This window comes from Panthera leo, chromosome B2 (genome assembly GCF_018350215.1).
Source record: "Panthera leo isolate Ple1 chromosome B2, P.leo_Ple1_pat1.1, whole genome shotgun sequence".
Classification (NCBI taxonomy): domain Eukaryota; kingdom Metazoa; phylum Chordata; class Mammalia; order Carnivora; family Felidae; genus Panthera; species Panthera leo.
In genome coordinates, this window is record NC_056683.1 from 70493714 (window position 1) to 70500748 (window position 7035).

Genomic DNA, 7035 nt, shown 5'->3' on the forward strand with positions numbered 1-7035 from the left:
CTTAATTTTAAAGATGAGCCATTTTCTAAATTTTGGAATCATAATATCCAAAATGTAATATCCATTACAATTGTTTGTACAATACTTTCATGTTTCGAAAATTTTGGAATCATAATACCCAGCAAATGTAATATCCATTACAACTGTTTGTACAATACTTTCATGTTTCTAAAATAAAGTCTAGTTTTTGCATACCAAGGCTATTGGTAGGCAGGCATCGAAACTGAGAAAAGAAAATGTCAGATTGCAAGGTCTATTTATGCAGTTATAATCTGACATTTCTGTATTATGTCTAGTGTGTTTTAGGTTGTTCTGCCTAAGTTCCATTTCTGCAAGTGTCCTGGTTGATGGCCTCTATCATGTAAAAAGTTAATTCAAGGTTGGGGTGCCTGGGTGGCTCAATTGGTTGAGCATCCAACTTCAGCTCACGTTATGGTAGGTGGGTTTGAGCCCCACGTTGGGCTCCCTGCTGTCAGCGTGGAGCCTGCTTCAGATCCTCTGTCTCCCTCTTTCTGTGCTCCTCCCCGTCCACATGCTCTCTCTCTCTCTCTCTCTCTAAGATAACAAACATTAAAAAAATTTAATTCAAGGCAACACTCCTAAACAGTTTTAAAGCTTTCTGTGATATATGGCACATACAGAATTGCTCTCAAGATTTCTAGTGAATCATCCATTGCCTATATGTAATGATGGAACAACTCCTTTGTAAGGTGATTATGACACTTGGCTTAATAAGCTGAATAAATTTTACTGATACTAATAATATTAACAATTAAGTTATAGTTTTTATATCTTAGGTATTATAGACAGAATTGTCATCATGTTTGACATACGAACTTCTGGCCACATCATATGGGTCATGGGATACTGGGTTGCATATCATGAATTAAATTATGAACAACTGAGATTAGCAGAAAAACATATTGAAGGACTGAGAGTCTGCATTCCTAACAATGCAATACATCAAGAGGTTAGGAGTGATGGAAATAATGTAGCAAAAATGTTACACTGAACTTAGACTAAAATAAAGCCAAAGCTCTTCAGCTGTTTAAGCATATTGTGTTGGCCTTGAGAATGCACCTTGAAGAATTCCAACTACAGGGAATTTAATAGGCCAGGGGCCCCCACAGCCATACTCTGAACTCCATTGCTGCGTTTGTGCCATAGATCCATCTTCCTGGGGCTGCTTCCAGCCAATATTGGCATGCAGGGATACTAAAGCAGGTGCATACATACCTGGGAGATGGCGGGGCGGGGACTCCTCTGGTGGTCAACTTTGGCTCAAGGACTCCCCACTTGTCCTGCTGAACTTCCTTAGACTACACAGCAAAGATAATTTTTTAAGTTTATTTACTTATTTATTTTGAGAGAGAGAAAAGAGAGTGCACATATGCACACACATGGGTGCAAGTGGGAGAGGAGCAGAGAGAGGGAGAGAGAGAGAGTCCCAAGCAGGCTTTGTGCTGTCAGTGCAGAGCCCAGTGAGGGACTTGAACTCATGAACCGTGAGATCGTGACTTAAGCAGAGATCAAGAGTCTGACAACCTCCTGAGCCACTGAGGCACCCCACTCAAAGTACTCTCATCCAAACTTACTTCCCTCTCTCCTTCATCTGGGGTCACACTTACATTGCATCTGATGGATCTCAGCTTTTCCTAGCTCCCTCCCAATTTTCTTTCAGAGGCATTTCCTTTATTCAAATCCTTACATGTTTAATCCCATCTTGGTGTATACTTCTTTAGAGGACTTTGACTAATGTATGTCTAGAAATATACTGTTGGGGATTAACAGTAATGTGATCCATGACAGATTAGTGATGTTTTTAATCCAAGATATTAGAAAATGATCATGGGTAGTACAAGTAGGACCTCTTGGTGGTCTGTGTCCTGGCCTTTTGTAACAAGACCTAATCTTAGAAAAAATTACCTTTAGAGCCAATATTATAAATCACAAATAGAAATCACTCATTAATCTAGTCAACTCATTTGGGAGTAGAGAGCAAGTTACTTGATCTCTGTATGTTTTAGTTTCCCTAACCTAACATGAGAATAATAATTGTACCTAACTCATAAGATTATTCTGTAGTCTAAAAAAAACTACTATAGGGGGTGCCTGGCTGGTTTGGTTGGAGGAGCCTGCAACTCTTGATCTTGGGGTTGTGAATTTGAGCCCCACATTGGGTGTAGAGATTACTTAAAAATAAAATCTTAAAAGAAAAAGAGCTGCTATATGTAAAGAATGTAGAACAGTGCTTGGCACATAGTGTTTAGTGTGTTAGCAATCATTATTACTATCAGTATGAATTTGGTACTTGAGAACACGTAGATTGCAAACACAGCTAAGATAGAAAAATCTACATGTAAGTGAAAAAAGTCAGAAAAGAGATGGTCAGAGTGGTTAGAAAAAAGCTAGAGCTTGTTCATTCAGTGACATGTCTGAAAAGTGAAAGAGAACTTCTTTCATTTGCTCTAAGTTTTGCACTGTTTTTATGTAGCAAGCTTATTTATTAATTGTAATTTGATATCTGGTGAATAATGTCACTTTATTTTATAAAATATGGCTACTCTACTATGATAATTTAATTAGCATTAAATTGGTTTCCTAATAGCAATGATGGAGAAATAACATTCTAGACCAACCTTTCAAGTGGTCTTAATAAGTGAGGAAGACTGGCTAAAGTAAAGGAGCAAATAGATCGCCATGGGGATTAGCAAAATTTAGTGAATCATGAAAAAACAAAACTGGGACCTCAGAGTCTTTAGGATACCACTCTAGAAGCAAATTGGCTATATACGTTTATTATTTCTCTGGGATAAATATGGCCTACACGGGTTTAATAGGGTTGTCCTTATACGATGAGAACAGCAGAAAGCTTGATGAAATTATGTTTTATAAGTCTGGATATGGTGTTTTAACTGAGTATATGAAGTCCTTTCCAAAGACTTTTAAGATTTTGGTTAAAGGTCCCACCCAGATCAAGTAAAGTTACATGTTGACTTACAGATTTTGTCTAGTAGAGTTAAAAATCATTTCTGTTTATTGGAAAAGATAACTACAAAGCTATTGTATTGGTCTGTAAAACATTAACCAGGTTTTTTATGTATCCAGCGATCTTACCTTCCTGTGAATGAGCCCCACTTTCGTCTTTGCATGCAATTTTTTGTTTAAAAAGTGGACATTTAAAATGTCGTAATATGGTAACTGGAAACCACATTTGCCTCCCAACCCAGACTTTTTCTAGTACGTGTAGGAGACATTAAAAGCAATCTTTCTGGGGCACCTGGGTGTCTCAGTAAGTCGGGCATCCCAGTCTAGATTTCAGCTCAGGACATGATTTTACGGTTGGTGAGACTGAGCCCTGCGCTTGGGATTCTCTCTCCCTCTTTCTGTCCCTCCCCCAATCGTGTGCATGCCTGTATGTGCATGTGCCCTCTCTCAAAATAAACTTTAAACATTTATTTAAAAGTTTATTTATTTTTGAGACAGAGAGAGAGAGCACAAGCAGGGAAGGGGGCAGAGAGACACACACACACACACACACACACACAGAATCCAAAGCAGGCTCCAGGCTCCAAGCTGTCAGCCCAGAACCCAACATGGGGCCTGAACCCATGAACTGTGAGATCATGACCTGAGCCAAAGCTGGACGCTCAACCGACCGAGCCACCCAGGTGCCCCCAAAATAAATACATTTTAAAACAATCTTTCTTACAAAAACCACTGGCTCACAAACGTCTTAAAATGGGTCCCAGTTCATATAATTAAGGTGAATCTCTGGGCAAATTAAGCTGATTTAGTAATTTTGGTTTAAAACATTTTTTCAATGTTTATTTTTGAGAGACATAAGAGGGTGAGTGGTGGAGGGGCAGAGAGAGAGGGAGACACAGACTCCGATGCAGGCTCCAGACTCTGAGCTGTCAGGACAGAGTTTGAGGTGGGGCTCAAACTCACAAACCTTGAGATTGACCTGAGCTGAAGTCAGATGCTTAACTGACTGAGCCACCCAGGTGTTCCAGTAGTTTTGGTTTTAAAAGATAAACAATGGCTGCATCTTTTCTATGTATACAGTATAATCCAAGAATACATTTTATTTTTAAAATGAAGATTGGATTTGCTTTCTCAAGAGACTAGTTAATCTTAAGTCCTTAAATTTATGTCGGTCTACTGACTAGATAAGCTAACATTACTTACATATTTGGAAGAAAAACATAAGATGTGTTCAAATTGAATTATGCTTCTGACAAATATTATTCATTTTTTTAGATTTTATTTTTACCCAATCTCTACATCCAACACGTGGTTCAAATTCACAACTCCATGATCAAGAGTCGTATGCTCTACCAACCAAGCCAGTCAGGTGTCCCATGACAAATGTTTTAATTAACAGTAATAACATTTCATATTATGCCAGCTTGAACATAATTTCCAAGATCCTCAGGTAACTTAAAACTTTGGACTAATATTAATGGGCAATCATTACTTATTTAATTGTAAGATTCAATACTAAAATACTGCTCGCTCAGCATAATTTCATTTACATTTGCTTCTTATACACTATGGAGTGGTTATCTTTGAGTCATGTATTTAATGAACATGTTCATTTTTGCAACGTTAAGGTTTCAAAGTTGTGTATTCATGAGCTTTGCTATTCTACAAAAATGCTTGCATATGAGTTTTCAATTACTTTCCTTTCAGTTTTCTCAGTTAAATAGTTACTTTGCTTAAAATTTGTAATTAACGTATGTAGCTGAGACCAGGAACAAATACTGATGGAAAAATACAATTAAGTATCGCAATAATAGAATGAGTTTTTCAGTTTTTTCCTGAAGTGTCTATTTGCTCCAAAATATGAAAAACTTGAGTATCTAGAAGAAAAAGTAAGAGTCTAAAAAGAAACTACAAAATGTACTACAAAATTTCTCCAGTTTTGATGCACTTATTCACAAGGGAGAGAAGAGCGTGTGAAAACTTTATTGCCAAGTACTTATGTCAATACTGAACTAGAAGTTGATTTTGTTAAAATAATAAATTGTTCTTAAAGAGCTCAAAAGAAGACTAAATTGCTCTATAACTTCTGTATAATTTGCTCAAATATCCCATATCTCATCAGAATAATTTGCTTGGCTTTAACTTTATAATGTTAATTATTAAAACAAAGATCAAAATGAAAGAACAAGTTTCCCATTTGCGATAGAGGAGTTTCCTTGAAATTGCTCTGCTTTCTAGGTTTCTTTTTAAATATTTTCTTTCACTTTTTTTGGGGGGCGCCTGGGTGGCTCAGTCGGTTAAGCGTCCGACTTCGGCTCAGGTCACGATCTCACGGTCCGTGAGTTCGAGCCCCGCGTCGGGCTCTGGGCTGATGGCTCAGAGCCTGGAGCCTGCTTCCGATTCTGTGTCTCCCTCTCTCTCTGCCCCTCCCCCTTTCATGCTCTGTCTCTGTCTCAAAAATAAATAAACATTAAAAAAAAATTTTTAAAAAATATTTTCTTTCACTTTTATTAAGTGGGAAACCCACTATTATTCTCCGGCACCCATGATCCTATCTTAATGAAGTGATTAAATCTCTGAAAACTTTTGATTTTGCTTTCCCAAAATTGAATCCAAAAAATTTCAAGGTATGTTTTACACAGAAACTGTCTTTGAGACTTCCCAGAGGGCCCTGGGAAAATCACAAACTTCAGTACTTTTTATTAGTAGCAAAAAATTTTGCAACTCAAAACTCCATTTTCTAAGGGTTCACAAGATTTTACACTCCCTACAATTAGGTCATGGTCACATGTACACTTACTACAATCAGCTTGCTTGGAAGTTATACATTAAATGGCTTATTTTATTTATGGACTAAACAGAAAAGCCAAGACTGATCCATGAGTACAGCGGACAATATACAAATGAGAAGTAACCATAGGCTATTTGAAATGAATTGGACCTTGGAAATTATCTAATAAATTTTTTTTTTTTAAACTTTACAGATGAAGAAAGTAAAGCTAGATGAGATGAAAGGACTCAACTCTATGCCTACTTCATTCCATTACGCTGCTGCCACCATGTCTAGCTAATCAGGCTAAAAGGTATTTCATTGAATCTTTCTACTATTCTTGTCCCAAACAAAACCAAAGAGCAATCAATACACAGTAAATGTGTTAAGTGCAGAAAGATTACAGATACAAGGTATTATACTGCAAGGGACAGAAGTCTTGTGTTTTGGGTTTTAATCTTACTGTCTTTAAATAATAGGGAAACAGCCTCGAACATAAAATTGATGCTATTACAAAAAGAAACCAGTAAAAAGTGATTGCTGAAAATCAATTTTTCTTGACTGGTTCTTCTAAGTATGTACCACATGTAAGTATCCGTCTATTTTAGAAAGAGGAAAAAAAAAAGTGCCCCAGGAATGCATACCTGCTTTCCTCAACTTAGAAATTTTAGTCATTTAAACAAAATTTCGTAGGGAGAAATGATCAATAGCACAAAAATACAAATCATCCCTTTAGCTGCTTAATCTGAATTGTCATTTATTATAGCCTTATATATTCTTTTTACTATAATTGGGATTCTTGGGAAGTCAATAAGCAATGCTTTCATAAATCTTATCTTGTTATAACTGTTTAACAAGTGAAATATTTCCTCATTCCTCCATTTCTTTTGCAGAAATTTTACTTCACATTTTTGAAAAAATACTTACACAAACTGTTCCTTTGAATTATCTTACATATCTGAATACTATTTATCACCCAGTACAGTAACTTGCACATAGTAACAAATTAATAATTTAAAATAAAATGTACACATTAAAAGGCAAGTGACTTATTTTCAACCTTTGGTTATTTTGGAATTAGTGTACCCACAATCCTTTAACTGGCTATTAATTTTAACATTTTGCTAAATAGGGCAAAACTCTAATGCACCAGCATTTACATAATGGCTTCTTTGGTACAGTGCCTGTTGAAATTATGTACTGAGCACGTTATGTGTTACCACCCCCCCCCCCCCACAAAAAAAAGAGGAAATAAGAAATCAGGAGGCTCTACAAAA